Genomic DNA, 19,096 nt, shown 5'->3' with positions numbered 1-19,096 from the left:
TGCATATTAGGCCATACCCCCCTAACACCCAGCCAGTCGGGACTGCATTCCTGTGTGTTCCTGCTCAAAAAAAGCCCTGCCTACATTTATGGGCTGGTAACGTCCATCTCAATGTATCTGATGAAGTGAGCTTGCACACAAAAACTTATACCTTGAATAAAACTTAGCTGGTCTTAAAGGTACTGCTGGACTCTAACTTTGTTTTAATGTTGTACTTTGACATCTGCTGACTAGGGGAGCCTGAACTGGGTGGAAAGACAGCCCTGAAATGTTTTTAATTAATTGATTGAGAGGACTTCTGGGATTTAGAGAATGCTGAGCTGACCTGCCTCTCTAAGGGGGGCAGACTGGAGCTTCTGTTCGGGGTAGTAAAGGGCACTACAGAATAAAAATGGACGAGCTATGAAGATTCCTGTCTTTAGCCATATTCTTGTCTCTGTGCAGCTTAGGGTTTCCAAGTCCAATTCAAGAAATATCTGGGGAACTTTAGGTTTGGAGCCAGGAGACTTTGGGGTGGAGCCAGGAGACATTGGGGTGGAGCCAAAAGGCAAGGTTGTGACAAGCATAATTGAACTCCAAAGGGAGCACATTTAACGCGACTGCGCACCTTTTAAATGCCTTCCCTCCATTGGAAATAATGGATAGGGGCACCTTCCTGAGGGGGCTCATAGAACTGGATCCCCTGGCCCAATCTTTTGGAAACCTGGAGGGTGTTTTGAGGAGAGGCATCAGATGCTATGCTGCAAATTTGGTGCCTAAATGAGAACCAATCATGCAGACTAGAGATGTTAGCAAACTGCATGTGATTAGCCTTAGCATGGGTTCCAGATTCAAGAATATATATGGCCAGTGGAAATGGCAAATGAAACACAAATTAAAACCTGGGACTTGGGTAGCCGCACCTGTTGGATAGAGGACTGCTACCTCTACATTTATGCAAGCATTACGGTACAACCTGCATTTGCCAGAAAGAGGGATGTAAAGACAGCAGAAGGTGGTACCAATTCATTGCAGCATTCAACATTTATTGCATCGGAACTAATATTTCAATTTATGGACATTGAACTCATTTAGAGTCATATCAATTTTGTTTAAAAGTGAATTTTGAAAACTAATTAATATTACATTTGGAAAGCTGTGGAGCATTTGTTAAGCATGTTAATTGCACAGCGTTTTTTCGTGTCCCACACGAGGATTGGCAACCCTAGAGCAGCTGAACTTTGTGGGGAGTTAAAGCTGGTTTCCCAAATATGAAAACTGGGGGAATTCTGCCAGCCTGGACTCAATTTTTACCAAACAAATGCTCCCATAATTTCAGATCAGGGTATCTGAGAAGCCAATGTTTATTCTGGATTCTGAGATGCATTTGGAAATTTATAGAATCATGGAAGGAACCTCCAGGATTATCTAGTCCAACCCCCTGTGTAATGCAGAAAATTCACAAATATCTCCCTCTAAGTTCACAGAATCAGCGTTGCTGTCGGATGGCCATCTAACCTCTGTTTAAAAACCTCCAAAGACCGCCACCTTGCAAAGAAGTCTGTTCCACTGAGGAACTGCTCTGTCAGGAAGTTCTTCCTAATGTTTAGCCAAAAACTCTTTTGATTTAATTCCAACCTGTTGATTCGGGTCCAACCTTCTGGGGGAACATGATTGTTTATAGTATATGTTTTTTGGAATTATAAATAATTTCATATTGAAATAATATAGATTACTAGACCAGGTTCAGCCCTATGCCTGCCCCCCCACCCTGGAAACTGAGTAGGGCTCCCAAGCTCCTGCCAGGGGCAGGGGACCCCCACCTGGGAGGACCCCAACCCACCAGCAGGGAGCAGGAATCCTCGCCCCTGAAGAGCCCACTGGCATGCGCCATCCCTGGCATGATGAGGTCACCTGGAAGTGACATCATCGAGTCATGCAGGGATGCTCTAGTACTCTAAAAACTCTATGGTGCCATGAATCCTAGAGCGGCAGAGAGACTTGGCAACCCTAACACTGAGGGGCCTACATCCCTGGGGAGAATGATACAGGGGAAAGCAAGATACTCCCCATGAGAGCCAGTGTGGTGTACTAGTTAAGAGTGTCAGACTAGTACCTGGAAAACCCAGATCCAAATCCCCACCCCTGCCACAGAAGCCCACTGGATAAACTGGGGCCAGTCACACTCTCTCAGCCTAACCTACTTCACAGAGTTGTTGTGAAGACAAAATGGAGGAGAGGAGAATGATGAAAGCCTCTTTGAGATCCACTGGGGAGAAAGCTGGGATATAAATGAAGTAAACAAATAAGAAGGGCCAGCCCTGCCACTAGGCAAACTAGGCAATTGCCTAGGGCGCTGGCCTTCTGTTGTGCTGAATTGGGCACTCCCATGTGACTCAGTGATGTTATCAGTATGGGGGGGGGAGCACCAGAAGTTAGCCTTGCCAAGGGTGCCAGTCAGTCTAAGGCCCGCCCTACAAATAAGTCCTTGTAGTTTATCAACCATACAACTGTACCCAGCCCAGGCAGCACCATATAACTCGGCCAAGCCTGGCAGCTCAGCCAGACTTCTCCTAGGGAGAGGCTGCCGGTGGGAGGGCAGGAGGAAAAGGTGAAGACAGGAGGGCAGAGGAACGAGGTTTGGTGGGTGGGTGAAAAGGAAAGAGGGGAGCAGGAGAAGCTATGGGTGCTTTCAGGGTAGGGAAAGAGGAAATAGTGGGGAGGGGAGAATGAGATGCTCTCGCACAGGGCTTTCTTTGTGGAAAAAGCCCAGCAGGAAATCATTGGAATATTAGACCACACCCCCTGTCACCAACCCAGCTGGAACTGCATTCCTGTGTGTTCCTGCTCAAAAAAGCCCTGCTCCCACAATTGCCTGTATATACTAATTTATTTTCTCTATTGACTGGCCCAAGGTCACCCAGCAAGCTTCCCATTGCAAAGCAGATGTTCATTGCTGACGGTGGACTGGTGGTATACTGCTTGTTTTTCATGCTGAAGGACTCAGCTTCACTACCTCCCATCTCCAGTTTAAAAGATTCACATCATAGGTGATGTGAATGACCTCCTACCTGAGACTGGAGAGCTGCTGCCAGTGACGGTAGAGAACACTGACCTTGAGGGATGGTGGCTCAGTGGTAGAGCATCTGCTTGGTAAGCAGAAGGTCCCAGGTTCAATCCCCGGCATCTCCAACTAAAAAGGGTCCAGGCCAGTAGGCGTGAAAATCCTCAGCTTGAGACCCTGGAGAGCCACTGCCAGTCTGAGAAGACGATACTGACTTTGATAGACCAAGGGTCTGATTCAGTATAAGGCAGCTTCATATGTTCATGAGTGACCAAATGGTCTGACTCAGTTTAAGGCAGGTTCATGCATGTAGTGTGCATACCTTGAACTAATCTGGCTAGTTGCTACTGCAGGCAGAAATTCTGAACTAGAGAGATTGTTGGTCTCAGGTGGACTAGACAATTCTTAGGTTCTTATTCATCAACAGGTTCCTCCACTTGTCTGCTATTCTGCAAGACTCTGAAATATGATACGATGCAGAACAATTCCTACCCACGCACAATACACTGCTTATGTTTGTTTTACAGATGCATGCTATTTACTTTATTTATATCACTCCCCCCTCTACAAAACACTAAGGGTGGCTTGCACCTTTAAAACGTTAAGACATAATCTTAAAAGGCACACATGAAAAGCTACACACATCAGCAGCAACCTCACACACACACACAAATCTCACTACCTTTAAATCTTTTTACAACAGTGCAATCCCAGAAACACTTTTCCTGGGAGCAGACCCCGGAGTAGAGTATGATTCTGAGTAGATCTGTTGAGGCTTGCTCACTATAACCAGGAAATTCAGCAATAAAAAAATGATAAAAGACTTCCAAGAGAAAATATCCAACAATGCACTGATAATTAAAAACAAACAGCAGGCAGCCCAGCAATAAAAGGCAGTGCTGACTCACGATTGCCATCACATAAACAGAAACAACAATGACAGTCCCCTTGGAAAACTACTGGAGCTTGTTTGACCAGTCTCTGGTTTAATTCACCCTCCTCCAGGACTTCTTCTTGAGAGGCAAGGATGATACGTGAGATGGGATAAATGCCCCAAACTGTTATAACTGAGCCCCAAAGTTGTTGGGATTCCTTGCAGCTGCTTCCCAAGTTCCTCCACTTGTCTGCTATTATTAAAGATTCTGAAATATGATATGAAAAGAACAATTCCTGCCCACGCACAATACACTGCTTATATACAGAAGTGAATCTGGCCCTCCCAGAGTTTCTTTCTGGACCAATTACCAATAAGGTTTTCGACATACAGGTGGGGTTGGAGATCTCCCCAGCTTATAACTAATCTCTAGCCAACAGAGATGAGTTCCCCTGGAGAAAATGGCAGCTTCAGAGGGTGGACCTGATGACATCATACATAAGAGAAGCCATATTGGATCAGGCCAATGGCTCATCCAGTCCAACACTCTGTGTCACACAGTGGCCAAAAAAAACACAAGTGCCATCAGGAGGTCCACCAATGGGGCTAGAAGCCCTCCCAAGCACCCTCCAAGCACCAAGAACCCTGCTGAGGACCTATAATCCCTCCCTAAATCTCACCCTTCCCAGGCTTCACAGACCCCCACCCCAAATCTCCAGGGATTTCTCAAGTGGGAGTTACCAACATGATCAACCATGCATCAACTTAGTGATAATGGACTGCAGTTTGTTTTAATATATGTTATTCAAGTTTTAGGGGAGGGGGGGTAAGGGGTACAAAAAAGAAGGGGGAAAAGAAGGGTAGGGAAAAAAATAAAAGGAAAATCATCATCTTAATTTCTGCACCCTTTGGTTATAGAATGGTGATCTAATCTAAGCAAATGAATAGACTGAAAATTAATCTAAATGTTTTGCTGTTTTACATGAAAACAATCAGGGATAGAGGGGAATGGACTGCAGTTTGCATGTAGCCACTCACTAAGCTAGAAGTCCCTCTTGTTGTTTCAAGAAGTGAGAAGAATCTTTCTGTGCTTCCAGCCAGGCATGGCACAGTGGAGGTGAGGAGAGGAGTAGAACACATGAGCTGAACACGGAAGGTCTCAGGGTCACTCCTGGTCATCTCCTTTTTAAAAGTTGCAGGTTTTGGGAAGTACCTTGGACAGCTGCTGTTAATCAGAGTAGATAGCACCAAGCCACATGAACCAGTGGTCTAACTTGGTAACAAGCAGTTTATAGCTTGTGGAAAGATATTTCCAGCAAAGCTTTCAGATAAGAAAGCAGTCACCTATATTTATTGACTGTTAGTAGGTTCCTGATTTTCTCAGCTATCAAGAAATCCCACACAGGGAGAAAAAAAGGACTTTGTTTTGAATTCTGTTACATAGAAATGGCAAATCTAGCAGCCACTGGTACAAAATATTGATTCCAGTCCATTAAGGAAGAAGAAAGAAAGAAGAAGAAAAAGAAGAAGAAGCTGCCCTGAGCCCACTTCTGGGAAAGGACAGGATATAAATCTAAAAGTAGAAGAAGAAGAGGAGGAGGAGGGGGAGATTGGATTTATACCCCACCCTTTACTACCCAAAGGAGTGGCTTACAGTCTCTTCCCCCCCAAACACACAACAGACACCCTGTGAAGTAGGTGGGGCTGAGAGAGTTCTGACAGAAACTGCCTTGAGAGGAGCAGCTCTGGGAGAACTTGTGACTAATTCAAGGTCACATCAACAGGTGCAAGTGGAGGAGTGGGGAATCAAACCTGGTTCTCCCAGATAAGAGTCCGTGCACTTAACCACTACACCAAACAAGATTTTTAAGGTATGACCTTTCAAAAGTAAAAGCTCCATCATACAAGTACGAATGGAGATCCCGGAATCCTTACATCCTACCTGAAGATGGGAAGGGTGTTGCAAAGGAAGGAGTCAGGATGTAGAGGTACAATAAGAAATGCAATTAGCTTGGTTAAAGCAAGTAAGAAAAGCTCAGGGCCATAAAATTAGCATCTGTAGTGAGATAAGAATCCTATGTCCCTATTTTGCCCTGGGGGATCCATTGTTCTGAACTTGTGAATTAACTCATTCCCAGATACTATTTTATATACAGTGATTGGCATCATGGTGCAAGAGAAGAAGATCATTGTCTTCAATAATAACACAGGCAGTAATAAGATTTGCTATGACTTGGGTGGCTCAGGCTAGTCAGAGCTGATCAGGTCTCAGAATCTAAGCAGAGTTGGCCAGGTTAGTATGTGGATGGGAGACCACCAAGGAAATCTAGGGTTGCTGTGCAGAGGCAGGCAATAGCAAGCCAACTCAAATGTCTCCTGTATTGAAAACCCTCCAGGGCTGCCATAAATTGGCTACAACTTGACAGCACTTTGCACACACACACAATAAAATCAACCAGGCTGAAGGAACTTTGGGAGGAAATGCCAAATTCAAATCATATGAAAAGAGATGCCTTTCACTGCCCATCCTTTCCTGCAGATATCAGCTTTTGCCATATAAAGAAAACTAGTTTCCATTTGCGCCGCAAAAGCTGTGGGACTTTCCGGCTCTTCCGGGTGCTCTGCGGCAATTAGTGCGAAATCCGCGCCGATCCAGCGCGGTGAAGAGGGGCGTCGCTGCTGATTAAGGTCAGTGTGAAAACACCCTTGGTGATGCCGGCAGCAGCTGCACCAGGCAAGCTGGGCAAAGAGCGACTCAGTTGCTGGCTGCGCATGCAGGCTGGGAAGGCTGCAAGCAGGGGGGAAACCAGTGGGGGAGCCAGCCTAGGGCCCCTAAAGGCATGGGTGCCCATAGGCCAGTACGTACTTGGCCTAATTGCTAATCCGGCCCCGTTGCTTATCCACTCCCAGAACCAGTAGTGGTCATCATAGCTGATGGCATATTAGATGAATTGGATGAAGGACCATATCTTTAGCAATAGGAATTCAGTCTCATCCTAGCTAGGCATTTTGCTAATTCTAAGGCTTTGAAGTAAGTCCATTAGACATATTCCATACAGGAAAAGGAAAATAGCACCACAGCTCTAGGAGGTTAGAATTTCAGGAGACAAGCAAATTGAAAACAAAAACAAGGCCGCCTTAATGGCTTTGGGCAAGTTTATATTTCAGCTTGCCGACACTGCTGATTATGGGTTGTGGGGCATGGAAAAATGTCAAAGGAGGGGATAATTGGGTGACTCTTGAACTGGGAATGTGTCCACAGTCCTAAGACATCCCAGCAGCAACCAAGAGGTACCTGTAATTATGAAAATGTGTGAACCGGTTTGCAGGAAGCTTAGGGTGGAGTTATCATCCTCCCCTCACTTTTCTTTCCCTTACCTAGGAATTAGTCTTACAGGAATCTGGCATCTGCGGTTCACACTTTGGAGTGTGATGCAGGCAGGATCAGCTGGGCCTTAGAGAAACAGCACCAAAAGTAAGTACCAGCTCCTGCCGTAGATGTGTTCGGAGATCTCTGACAACAGGTATGCTGAGTCAGCTTTGCCCAAGATCCAGTTAAGGAAAAAAGAAAAGGGATTGTTTCTAGGGTAGTAAGTGGTTGATTCTGCAGCGTTTAGACAGTTGCTTTTGTTATTGATGCTGGCTGTTTGTAGACGCTTGACTCTTCCCTGCTTGTAAAGTTTGCAGAGGCAGACGGACAGTCACAGTTGGAAACAAAATGCTCAGCCAGAGCCCAGACTAGCCCAATCTCATCTTGGTTGCTGCTGGGATGTCTTAGGACTGTGGACACATTCAGATCTCAGAAGCTACGCAGGGTTGGCCGATTAGTATTTGGATGAAATGATAGTCCAAGCAAGGGCCATAGTCAAGCAGAGGATACTAGACACTGAGAGGCAGAATGATGTTGCCAAAGTCTCATGATTTTATACTCCTCTCCAGGAGAGATATGTAGTTTCCCCAGTCCCCTATCTATCGAACCTGGCAATTCCATCCCATAGAAGGGCCTTTTCTATGGCCCAATGTAAAACTTTTCCTTCTGCAGTCATAGAGAGTCGCTATAAAAAGGTGCCTATGGCTGAGCGTGTTTGTCTGTGTGGCACAGGTAAAGCAGACACTATTGAACATACTCTGCTTGTGTGTAGTCTCTATAAAGAAATACAAACCAAATTTATCCAACCTTTACTGGTGAAATTTTTGGGTCTTCCAGATTCTGAATTAAGGAATATTCTTCTAGCAGATTCTAACTCCCAAGTTACACTTGCTTGCTCCAGATTTTTTGGCCGCAGCCTTTAGAATTCGCAAAGACTACACCAAGGAGTGATAAAAATGTTCCTTAGGCTTTGCATTCTTCTTCCTTTATTTTCTCCCCACACACACACCCCATTAAGGCTGCTATAAGGTCCCCTCTCCCCTCTCCTCTTAAGTCCTTGTATATTATACTATAATACTCTCGTTAGCTGTGCACTTTCTGTATTTTATATAAATTAGTTTGTTCTGATCTATGCTGGCCATGGGCCATAATAATAATAAACTGAAACTGGATGGAAGTTTCAGGGTTGCTATGCAGAGGCAGGTATTGGACAACAAATTTTGGGTGTTCCTTGCCATGAAAATCCTAGGAGGTTACCATGTCAGCTACAATTTAACGGCAAAAAAGGTGGACTCGTGGTCTCACTCAACAGGCAGTTGAATAGACAATTGATTAGAGCATTGGGTGGTCAGTGTTTTTAAACATCCAGGGTGGTGGTGGCTTGGGATTTTCAAAATGTGAATTCTTATTCCACTCAAATATGGTTCTTTTGAAGACTTCCTACACTGCCCATAATTAGGGTTTGCTATTAGGGATGGGTATTTGATCATGACGCTCCAAGTAGGACCTTCTTCTCCTGTGCAAATTCTCTTTGGTGATTGTTCCCACCCTTTATCATGTGTCTGTTATGATGTAAACTCAAGAAAGGGACCATGTTATTTGTCTCCTCTGTGTAGCAAACCATTTGTGCAAAAGGCTGGGATGCTTCAGGCTATTGGAGGACACCTGCTACTTAGGAAGCAATTCAGTCTTTTTCCAGAAGTATAAAACTGATCTTTGAAGTTTGAAGAGTTTATGGTACAAACGTGATTGATTTTATTTTATGAGCAATTAAAATGACAGAAGAGTTGCAGCAGCTTCTTCCCAAAGAAAGGCTTAAACATTTTCAGCTTTCTAGTTTAGAAAGAGAAGAGAGATTACTATTTGGATACTGGGGGCAAACAAGGACTTACAGGGTGAATCTAATGTTCCCTTCATCCACAATTTCCTCTTTCCCTCCCCTGAAAACCATCATAGCCTATCTCCTTTTCCTGTTTCCTTCTTTCCTTCTCACCCACCCACCACCCAACCTACCTTTTATTGCCCTTCACCTTCAGCTATGTTTATAATTTCATTAATAACCTTTCTCCACAATGGAGCCCTAAAACAGCTAGCATCATTCTCCTCCATTTTATCTTCACAACAACCATGTGAGGTAAGTTAGACTGAGAATGTGTAACTGGCCCAAGGTCACCCACTGAGCTTCCACAGCAGAGTGATTATTAGAAACTAGGTCTCCCAATTTGAAATTTTATATACCATTACCACATTGGCTTTTGTGCTCAGCTGCTGTTGAATAGTAGTCACTCTGCAGTGGTGGCTGCCAGGAGTCATCCCTGAAAGGCCAAAACAACCCTGGAAAGGGCCCTGCCCCCTCCCCTTATCTTTTACTGACAGAAACCAAGCCTCCGAGACTGGCAATACTGCCTGATTGCCTAGCAACGGCCTCCAAGGGCATTATTTCCTTAAAGCTACAGATGCTGCTTATTATTTGGGGAGTTAACCCACCCACCCACTCCCAATGTAGTTTTTCAGATTTCAGATCTATCTGCAGACTTAAGGCATTTTTTTCAGGTTTTCAGAAATATCTGAAATGTCTGCTTACAGCTCCAGTTTCTGGATTTAGGTATCTGCAGATTTGGCCATATTGAAAATTAAATATAATGATGACGATTAGTGAGGGTGTGCTGAAAACACTTTGACAGGCAGATTTGGCAGCTGAACGTGCTGTGCTATGTGATCGTGCACAGGCTGAGCCTTGGTCTTCTCATACTGCCAGATGTGGCTTTGAGCAGCTGTGGCAGGAGCTACATGAATGGGACGCTGCTGAGTGAGCAGCAATGGGCGAAAATATAGAGCAGGAGGTGCACCAGAAGGAAGTGGAGGAGGGAACATATACAAGGGTCTTGCCAAGAGACAGTTGCTGCAGTAGGGATTAGCAAATGTTGAGGTAGGGTTGCCAGGTCTATCTTGGAACTTTGGGGGAGGAGCCAGAAGACTTTTCCATTCCATAAAAGAAATAAAAATACAGCAGTGCAGTTCCCCTGCATACAGTCTTCATTTCCTGATCCCCCAGCAGCTATATGTCTGCTAAATGAAAGTGAACACACACACTTACAAGTGGGGCTTTTTTTTGCAGCAGGAACTCCTTTGCATATTAGGCTACACCCCCTGGTGTAGCCAATCCTCCTGGAGTTTACAGTAGGCCCTGTACTAAGAGCCCTATAAGCTCTTGGAGGATTGGCTACATCACGGGTGTGTGGCCTAATATGCAAAGGGATTCCTGCTACAAAAAAAAAAAAAGCCCTGCTTACAAAGCAGCCAAAATAAACAGTTTGCAATCCCAAACTTTTTGTGATCTCACTGGGGCAATTTACTCAGGGGAATTGTTGAATGTAACCATCTGCTGTATTCAACCAAGTTCTTCAAACTTACACAGGGAAACCAAAGGTTCAAGTTTACTCTTTACTCTCTATTTTACTGAGCAAATAACTTCTGAAAGGAATGTAAAACAAACGGAGGGACTGTGCTGGTTTCTCTTCCTTTCTCACAGCCCACTGGGAACAGCTACATTGTTCTGTTGGCTAGCCCCGCCCCCATTCAGTCTGGCTCCTTTTAAAGGCACACACACCTTTCAAAAAGCAAGCCGTTTCCAAGCTTCTTCTAGCCTTCCAAAGTGGAAAGGCACACGGTGGCTGTTGTGGGAGGCTTCCCCCTGCCAGCCAGCTGGCTGGTGGCAGGAAGGAGCTTGCAACACTAGGACATCCCCTGCTGGGACCTGGAGATTGGCAAGCCTAGGGAAGTGCCAGTTCAGTATAGGCAGCAGGAGGAGTGGAAGAGGCATGCAAGGACAGATACCCCGAGGAGATGAAGGGGTGCCATCTTTAGAAATGCTCAAACAGTGCTTCAAAATTTATTTATTTTTATTTTAGGCAATTTATAGCCCGTCCTTTCCCAAAAATGGGCTCAGGGCAGATGACAACATTCTAAAAAACAGTGTAAAACAACAGTTAAAAACCAAATCAAGCAATATAATTTAACAAATCATAAGAAAGTATAAAAGGCGGCTCAGTTGGGGACGTATAATATATGCCAAGAGTCTAGAACAGTAAATAAATTTAATGTCACAGCAGAGGTGGATCGCAACATAGGGCCAGCCGATGGAATAGGATGCCTGCTGCCTCGACCGTTTTATTTGCCAAGGATTTTCAGTGGCTATAGATTGCAAACATCTTTTGGGGGAGAGGGGAGACTTCAGTGGCAGGCAGTTGCTTAACAGGCTTTGGATGTAGGGTTGCTATCTTTGGGTTGGGAAATACCTGGAGATTTGGTGGGTGGAGCCTGGGCAGGGCACAGTGCCATAGAATCCATTCTCCAAAGAAGTCATTTCCTCCAGGGGAACTGATCTCTGTAGTCTGAAGATTGATTGTTAACATCAGGAGGTCTACAGGTCCCACCTGGAGGTTAGCAACCATAGCTGGATGGTACTTCTGTCCCTGGCCACTGCATGGCACAGGCACACCATTTTGCAATTTTGATCTAAATAGTTCCTTCTGTACTTCATGCTGCCCCTTCAATTGCTGCAATATGCAGCATAAACAAGCAACCTAAGACACCTCCAAGTAAGAATGGAAGCATACCTTACTCACATTCCTATAATTTGAAAGTAGCAAGCAACTGGGATCAGTTTTGGGTTAAGTGTAAAAAAAAAAAAAAGTCATTTGCCTTGGAAGCACAGAAGCTCAGGGGTGTCAAACATGCGTCCCGGGGGCTGAATCATCTGCTTCCTTCTCCCTCTCTCTTGCTTCCTTCTGCATAACAGCTTGCTTTGCAAGGCTTGCTCAATCACATGAGAGCTACAGAGCAAAGACTATTTTCTCCATTGGCTGAAGCTTCTCCCTTGGGGAGGAAGGAGGGGAGAGATAACTTGCTTTGCCAGGCTCTCTCAATCACAAAGCAGAGCTACGGAACCAAGCCTCTCTTCCAGTTTGGTGTAGTGGTTAAGTATGCGGACTCTTATCTGGGAGAACCGGGTTTGATTCCCCACTCCTCCACTTGCACCTGCTGGAATGGTCTTGGGTCAGCCATAGCTCTGGCAGAGGTTGTCCTTGAAAGGGCAGCTGCTGTGAGAGCCCTCTCCAGCCCCACCCACCTCACAGGGTGTCTGTTGTGGGGTAGGAAGGTAAAGGAGATTGTGAGCCGCTCTGAGACTCTTCAGAGTGGAGGGCGGGATATAAATCCAATATCTTCTTCATCTTCTTCCTCCTATTGCCTAAGGTTCCTCCCCCTCCTGGTCCCTTGGGGAAGGAAGGCAAGACCCAGAGCTTCCTTTGCCCAGTTCCCTGGATACAAAGAAAGCACCTTTAAAATCACTGAGCGCTAATGCTTAAGCATATTTTATTTTAAGGTTGTTTTAAAAAAAATCTGTAATTGTGTTTGTGTCCTTTATAAAATATATATCTCTGCTACCTAATCTCTGTGTACCTAATCTTAAAGAGGTACACACATGGCCCAGCTGGACATGGCCCAGTCCAACAAGGTTTCATTTATGTTAGATCCGGCTCTCATAACAAACGAGTTCGGCACCCCTGCTCTATACAGTATCCCTATTCCTCCATGTTTTGCAGTTAAGGGGAAATGCTGTTCAAACAAATTACAAAGATGATCTGACTCCAGTAGTACCAAGAGAAAGAAATTTTACTTACAAAAATAGAAGCACATCTTACATGACCTCTTCATGCAAGTACATTTAACTTATTGTGACCATATTAACTTCAAAGAGGTTAACTTGCTAGTATTTCAGCATGAGCCCCATGGCGCAGAGTGATAAGCTGCAGTACTGCAGTACTGCAGTCCTAAGCTCTGCTCACGACCTGAGTTCGATCCTGGCAGAAGCTGGGTTCAGGTAGCCGGCTTGAGGTTGACTCAGCTTTCCAACCTTCTGAGGTCGGTCAAATGAGTACCCAGCTTGCTGGGAGTAAAGTGTAGATGACTGGGGAAGCCAAAGGCAAACCACCCTATAAAAAGTCTGCTGCGAACACGTCATGATGCGACGTCACCCCAGAGTCGGAAATGACTGGTGCTTGCACAGGGGACTACTTTTTTGCCTATTTCAGCTCCAAGCCCAGGTATGAGAAAGAAAAAGAGAGGTCCTATGTGAGATGAAACAGAAGGCAAGCAAGGGCTGAAGAGGCTCAACAACTACTGATGAGAGGGTGGGGCCAACTGCCAAGTGTACCCCAGTGAGAGAATTCTCTTAACCCTTCCCCTCCCAGATCCTCTTGCACGCAGAGTTACAATATCCAACAATCAGAAGGTGACAAGGAGTTGAAGGGGCTGGCAGGAAAGTCCGGGAGGATCTCCACCAGGTAGGCTGAGCTCTGAGGCATCAGTTTTTTAATCTAAAAGCCAGCCTTGTTTCCCTCTGACTTAATCACCAATTCTGTAACTGGATGTCTGAGTTATACAACATCACTCCTTATGGGCTGCCTTCAAATTCAACAAGCAACAACTCAGTCTCTTTGCGGTGAATGATGTAAATGTATGACTGTGTATGTACAGATGTTTAGCTGTTTGTGCAGCTTTCACAAGAACATGTTTCACTGAAAGCAGTTTTGCAAGATTTTAATTATTTGAAACCTGTTGTTTTTTTAAAAAAATCATTAAATATGTATTCCCTGCTTTGCCTTCCAAAGAGGACAAGAAACAGCTAACAACATTGTTTTCCTGTTTGGGGTTGCCCAGGCACCCCCAGGCAACTGATGGAGGGGGTTTATGGGCAGCAGTGGAGCCCTAGCCAGGTAGGACAGACCCGTCTCTTCCCTACTTCCAGGCAGATTTTCCAGCCAAAACTTTACTTCCCCTCAGTGACTGAGTTGAGGCACTCCCAAGAAGTGCAGATTTCTTCTTTGTCATAAAAGACTCGACTGCCCCACCCTTTGTCAGAGATTTAGTTTAGCTTTTGACTCAGGACAGGAACTTGAGGGGAAAACAGGAGCCCTCTTGTCCTAAACCCTTTGAAATGTCATTTGAGACTGCATTACTTTCAAAATAGAACAAAAGGTTTTTATTAAACGGGTGGGGAATATCTAGGACAGGGGTCCTCAAACTACGGCCCACGGGCCAGATGTGGCCCACTGAGGACGTTTATGCGGCCCGCCGGGTTATGGCAAAATCTGACCGGAAGTGACGTTCAACCTAAACTCGCGTTAGCAACGCACACTTCCGGCACTGGGCTGAGGCGGCGGAGACAGAGTGTGAGGCGATACCGAGGTGAGGTGAGTTCCCAGGCGGGGTGTGTGGTGTTGGGAAGGGAGAGAGATGCAGAAGACGGAGAACTGACGGCCCGCATTCTTGTAAAGTAACGGCGGCCACCACAACAGACAGTTTTTGTTTTTACTATAGTATGGCCCTCCAACAGTATGAGGGACAGTGAACTGGCCCCCTATTTAAAAAGTTTGAGGACCCCTGATCTAGGAGAAGTCAAGGTTTAGAAACGCTGAGGTAAAAATTATATTTTGTACAGGAATGAATTCTTAAAACTGAGAGTGTGTTGTATAGGCTACCAATGTTCCCTCTAAGCCACAGAGTCTTGTGAGTGAAAATTCTACTTTGTGAGCTATAGAGATCAAAGCTGTGAGCAACTGGCATTCAAGTTGTGAGTTGCTGCATCAATTTGTGTGCTCTGGGGTCATCCTTCCTGAGCTAAGACAAAAATGTGTGAGCCGGAGGCTAAAAATCTGTGAGCTAGCTCAGGCTAACTCAGCTTAGAGGGAAGGCTGGTTGTAGCTTATTTTCAGCAGGTTCAATATTACTTCATTATTACTTCACAGAGTTTCCTGGAGATTTGCTCTGTTTCAGAGTATCTAACTTTCTCCCTTTTGAAATCACAGTTTCCCACTAACTCCTGAAGTGTCTAAATTTTATTCCCTTCACCATGACCAGGGTTCTTTTCACAGCTCATCCCCTTTTAACTGGCAGGAATTATTCTTTTCCTAAGAAGAATAACCCATTTCCTACTTGGCTTGAATGGGAGTTACCACTTAACAACCCAGTCACCCTTGCCAAATCTCTCTTCCAGTACTGATGTCTGTGAAAAGCAGTTTTTAGCCCTCTAGACAGAGGCTGAGAACACACACACACTAAATAATGCACTTTCAATGCACTTTCCAACTGGATTTTGCCAGTTCACAGTAAAACCCGGTCAGAAAGTGCATTAAAAGTGGATTGAAAGTGCATTATTTAGTGTATGTGATCTCAGCCTTCGAATCATGATATTCTCTCATAGTAGTTCTTATTCAATTAGGGTAAAGGAGCCTCTTCTGTTCTCTCAGAAGAAGAACCAGTCTGATTAATCTTGCCAGAACCATTGACTCGAGCTGTCTCTTTCTCTGTCAGAAGCCAACTCACTGGCTTACCAACTCCAGGCAAAATGCTTTTTTCCTGACAATACACAGCTGATATATTTTCTCTCAGCTGATGCTGGCCAATCAAAGAGCGCATAGAGAAGCCTATCAAACAAGCCCGGGAAGATTAACTCTTTACGACCCAGGCTCTCTGAACTAGCAGCACTTAAAAACCTGCTTTTCGTGAGCAATCTGTCACAGTGATGGCACCAATGGAGCGGTGATGCCACTTCCAGTACATGCCGCAAATGAAGTAGTCGCATGGCCAGTGTCACAGCAACATTCTGGTATTTAAGGGGAAAAACACTATAGCAAAACCAACTTCTACCTCTGATTGGTGGTAAGAGGCAAGGCCCGGGGATTCCCTGCACCTGATGGCAGCCAGGCAGCCCTATTTTCCATTCTTCTATTTTTATCCTCACAACAGGTAGTTTAGGCTAGGAGTAACTGGCCCAAAGTTACCCAGCAAGCTTCCATGACAAAATGAAGATTCCAACCTGGACCTCTCAGATCCTGTGGCCACAACACCATATTGGTTATCTGTCCATATTGCTTCAGCGGGGTTCTTAGGGCTGCCAACCTCCAGGTGTTATCTGGAGAGCCCCTGGGATTACAACTGATCTCCAGGCAACAGAAATCAGTTCCCCTGGAGAAAAAGGCCACTTTGAAGAATGGACTATATGGCATTATACCCCATCGGAGTCCCTAACCCTCCCTTCCCCAAACCCCATTCTCTTCAGGCTCCACTCCAAAATGTCCAGGTAATTCCCAACCCTGCCTTTCACACATTTCCCATGTCTATATTGTTTTAATTGTTTTACAAGTGTTTGTGAGTGTGTGTGTTAAATGCTTTTAAACATCTCATATGTTTTAATGTTTTGTTTTAATGTTCTCCACCTTTGGGACACTGAATTGAGTTGAAAGATGGCATAGAAATGTTTTAAATAACAATACTAACGATAATAATGGGGTCTAAAATCACAGCATAAAAAGAGGCATTCGATTGTATCTGTATCTCTTCCAAATGCTTGAATGATTAGTCTGTGTGACGGAAGGAGGAGGAGGTGGAACTCTCAGAAAGGTGCAGGAGCTGTGCTCCTGTGAGCTCCCACTGAATCTGAGGCCTGGTTTTAACCCTAAGAGACACTCGAATGTCATAAGAACGAAGTTTGAGTCCAGTGGCACCCTTAAGATCAACAAAGTTTAATTCTGGGTATAAGTTTTTTTGTGCCTGCACACAAAAGCTTATACCCAGAATTAGACTTTGTTGGTCTTAAAGGTGCCACTGGACTCAAACTTCGTTCTGTTTCTTCAGACCAGCATGGCTACCTACCTAAATCTATAAGAACATAAGAATAGCATTGCTGGATTAGACCAGGCAGTGATCCCGCATCTTATTTCACATGGTGGCCAACTAGTTGCTCCAGAGGACCAGCAACCAGGGCACAGAGGCTGAGGCCTTCCCCTGATGTTGCCTGTTAGCAGTGGTGTCCAGAGGCTTGCTGGATATGGAAGTTCCCTCTAGCCATCTTGTTTACTATTAAACAACAATGAAACACATAAGAAAAAAGGTGGGTCTAGTGGGAATGCAGGTGTGCTAGGAATGCCAGCCTCCAGGTGAGTCCTAGAGATTTCCCAGAATTACAGCTCATCTCCAGATTACAGACAACAGTTCCCTTGGAGAAAACGGATGCTTTGGAGGGTGGACTCTATGTATGGCACAGTACCCCACTGAGGTTCTCCCCAGGCTCCACCTCAAATCCGTAGGATTTTTCCAACCTGGAACTGGAAACCAGCCCTTATCCACTCCCTGCTGGTGCCCAGGGGGAACTGGGCAACACTATCACCCCCCCACACCGCACCCCGTTTACTGTTTGCTGAAAAGGCAGAGTTGAGACAGAGAAAATTTTCTCTCAATTGTTTACTGCCCCTGTGATTCCTTGCAGGTCCCTTGCAGCCAATTATCTGATTAAATAAAAGGTAAAGGTAGTCCCCTGTGCAAGCACCAGTCATTTCCGACTCTGGGGTGATGTCGCATCATGATGTTTTCGCGGAAGCCTTTTTATCGGGTGGTTTGCCATTGCCTTCCCCAGTCATCTACACTTTGCCCCCAGCAAGCTGGGGACTCACTTTACCGACCTCGGAAGGCTGAGTCAACCTTGAGCCAGCTACCTGAACCCAACTTCTGCCAAGATCAAATGCAGGTTGTGAGCAAAGCTTGGACTACAGTACTGCGGCTTACCACTCTGCATCACGGGGCTCATATCTGATTAAACAGTGTATGTCAAAATCCTGTGCTGTTTTTTTTAAGTAATCATAGAATGGACATGCCCTGATCTGGATGGCCCAGGGTAGCCCAATCTCATCTGATCTTGGAAGCTCAGCGAGGTCAGCTCTGGCTAGCATTTGGATGGAAGACCTCAGGGTCATGACATGGAGCCAGGCAATGGCAAACCATCTCTTGCTTTGAAAACCCCACAGGGTCACTGGAAGTCAGCTGTGACTTTACAGTACTTTCTACCAGACAGGACATAGATGGAAACCAAGGATAAAACAGTTATGGAGAGAGCCCGGTAGAGCCAGAGTTACCATAGCGAAACAAGAAAACAAAACAAAAGCACCTTTGGCCAGTTCTAAAATTTATTTCAGCTCCCTCATCCTGGTTACCTGCCAGTCCAGCCCCTTGGGGGATGACTGGATCCACCCACTTTAAACTGCATCTAAGGTTGCCAACTTCCAGGTGTGGTCTGGAGGTGTCCCAGTTTCCATATGATCTCCAGATGAGGGAGATCAGTTCCTATGGAGAAAATGGCTGCTTTGGAAAGTGGACCCTGTATCATTGTATTCCACTGAGGTCCCTATCCAAGCCAAACCCCAGTTTCCCTAGGCTCCACTGCCAAATCTCCAAGAATTTCCCAACACAGAGTTGGGAATGATAGCATTCACAAATATATTCTCTTGATGACACTATTGTGGTCTGAATTCCTGGGATGGTTGGTGAAAACCCTGTCATTTTGCCATGCAACACATGTTTTCCCGAAAGTGAAATCTGGCTCCAAAACAGTTTGAAAAGACAATCAATTCTGCATTCCCTTGGTTGAACTTCATAGATAGACCCTACCCTTAATGTTTGTTCATGGTTCATTGAAGTCAATCACTGACAAAGCCAAGGTTTCTGTAACTACTACACACATGTGTATATATTCAGCCTAACTGCTGTATTCATCCACACCCTATTAATTACCAGGCTGAAAAGGGAGTGCCCAGTGCTTCTCACTACAACCAGGTTATTTTTGTTCCATTGTGAAACATCTGGCTTCAATGGACAATTTTCTCATGGCATAACCTTACCGATGAATTTCAGCTCTCTAACAAGAGAACTGGTGTGTATGACTCTAGTAAAGGCAAGCGTCAATTCAGAGTTA

At 45.1% G+C, this 19,096-nt stretch overlaps 1 protein-coding gene across 1 annotated transcript in view; it reads left to right on the top strand.

Moving 5' to 3' along the window:
- The first annotated feature begins 7,034 nt into the window (after window positions 1-7,034).
- Window positions 7,035-19,096, top strand: part of LOC132580202 (transmembrane protein 45B-like) — a 33,881-nt gene continuing 21,819 nt past the window's right edge. Inside the window, exons 1-2 of the mRNA XM_060250894.1 lie at window positions 7,035-7,208; window positions 7,307-7,392. The gene's annotated coding sequence lies outside the window, so the exon portion shown is untranslated. The remainder of the gene's footprint in view (window positions 7,209-7,306; window positions 7,393-19,096) is intronic.

The sequence above is a fragment of the Heteronotia binoei genome, chromosome 12, assembly GCF_032191835.1.
Source record: "Heteronotia binoei isolate CCM8104 ecotype False Entrance Well chromosome 12, APGP_CSIRO_Hbin_v1, whole genome shotgun sequence".
Classification (NCBI taxonomy): domain Eukaryota; kingdom Metazoa; phylum Chordata; class Lepidosauria; order Squamata; family Gekkonidae; genus Heteronotia; species Heteronotia binoei.
The sequence above is the reverse complement of the archived record's forward strand: the minus strand, read 5'-3'. Positions and strand labels throughout refer to the sequence as shown.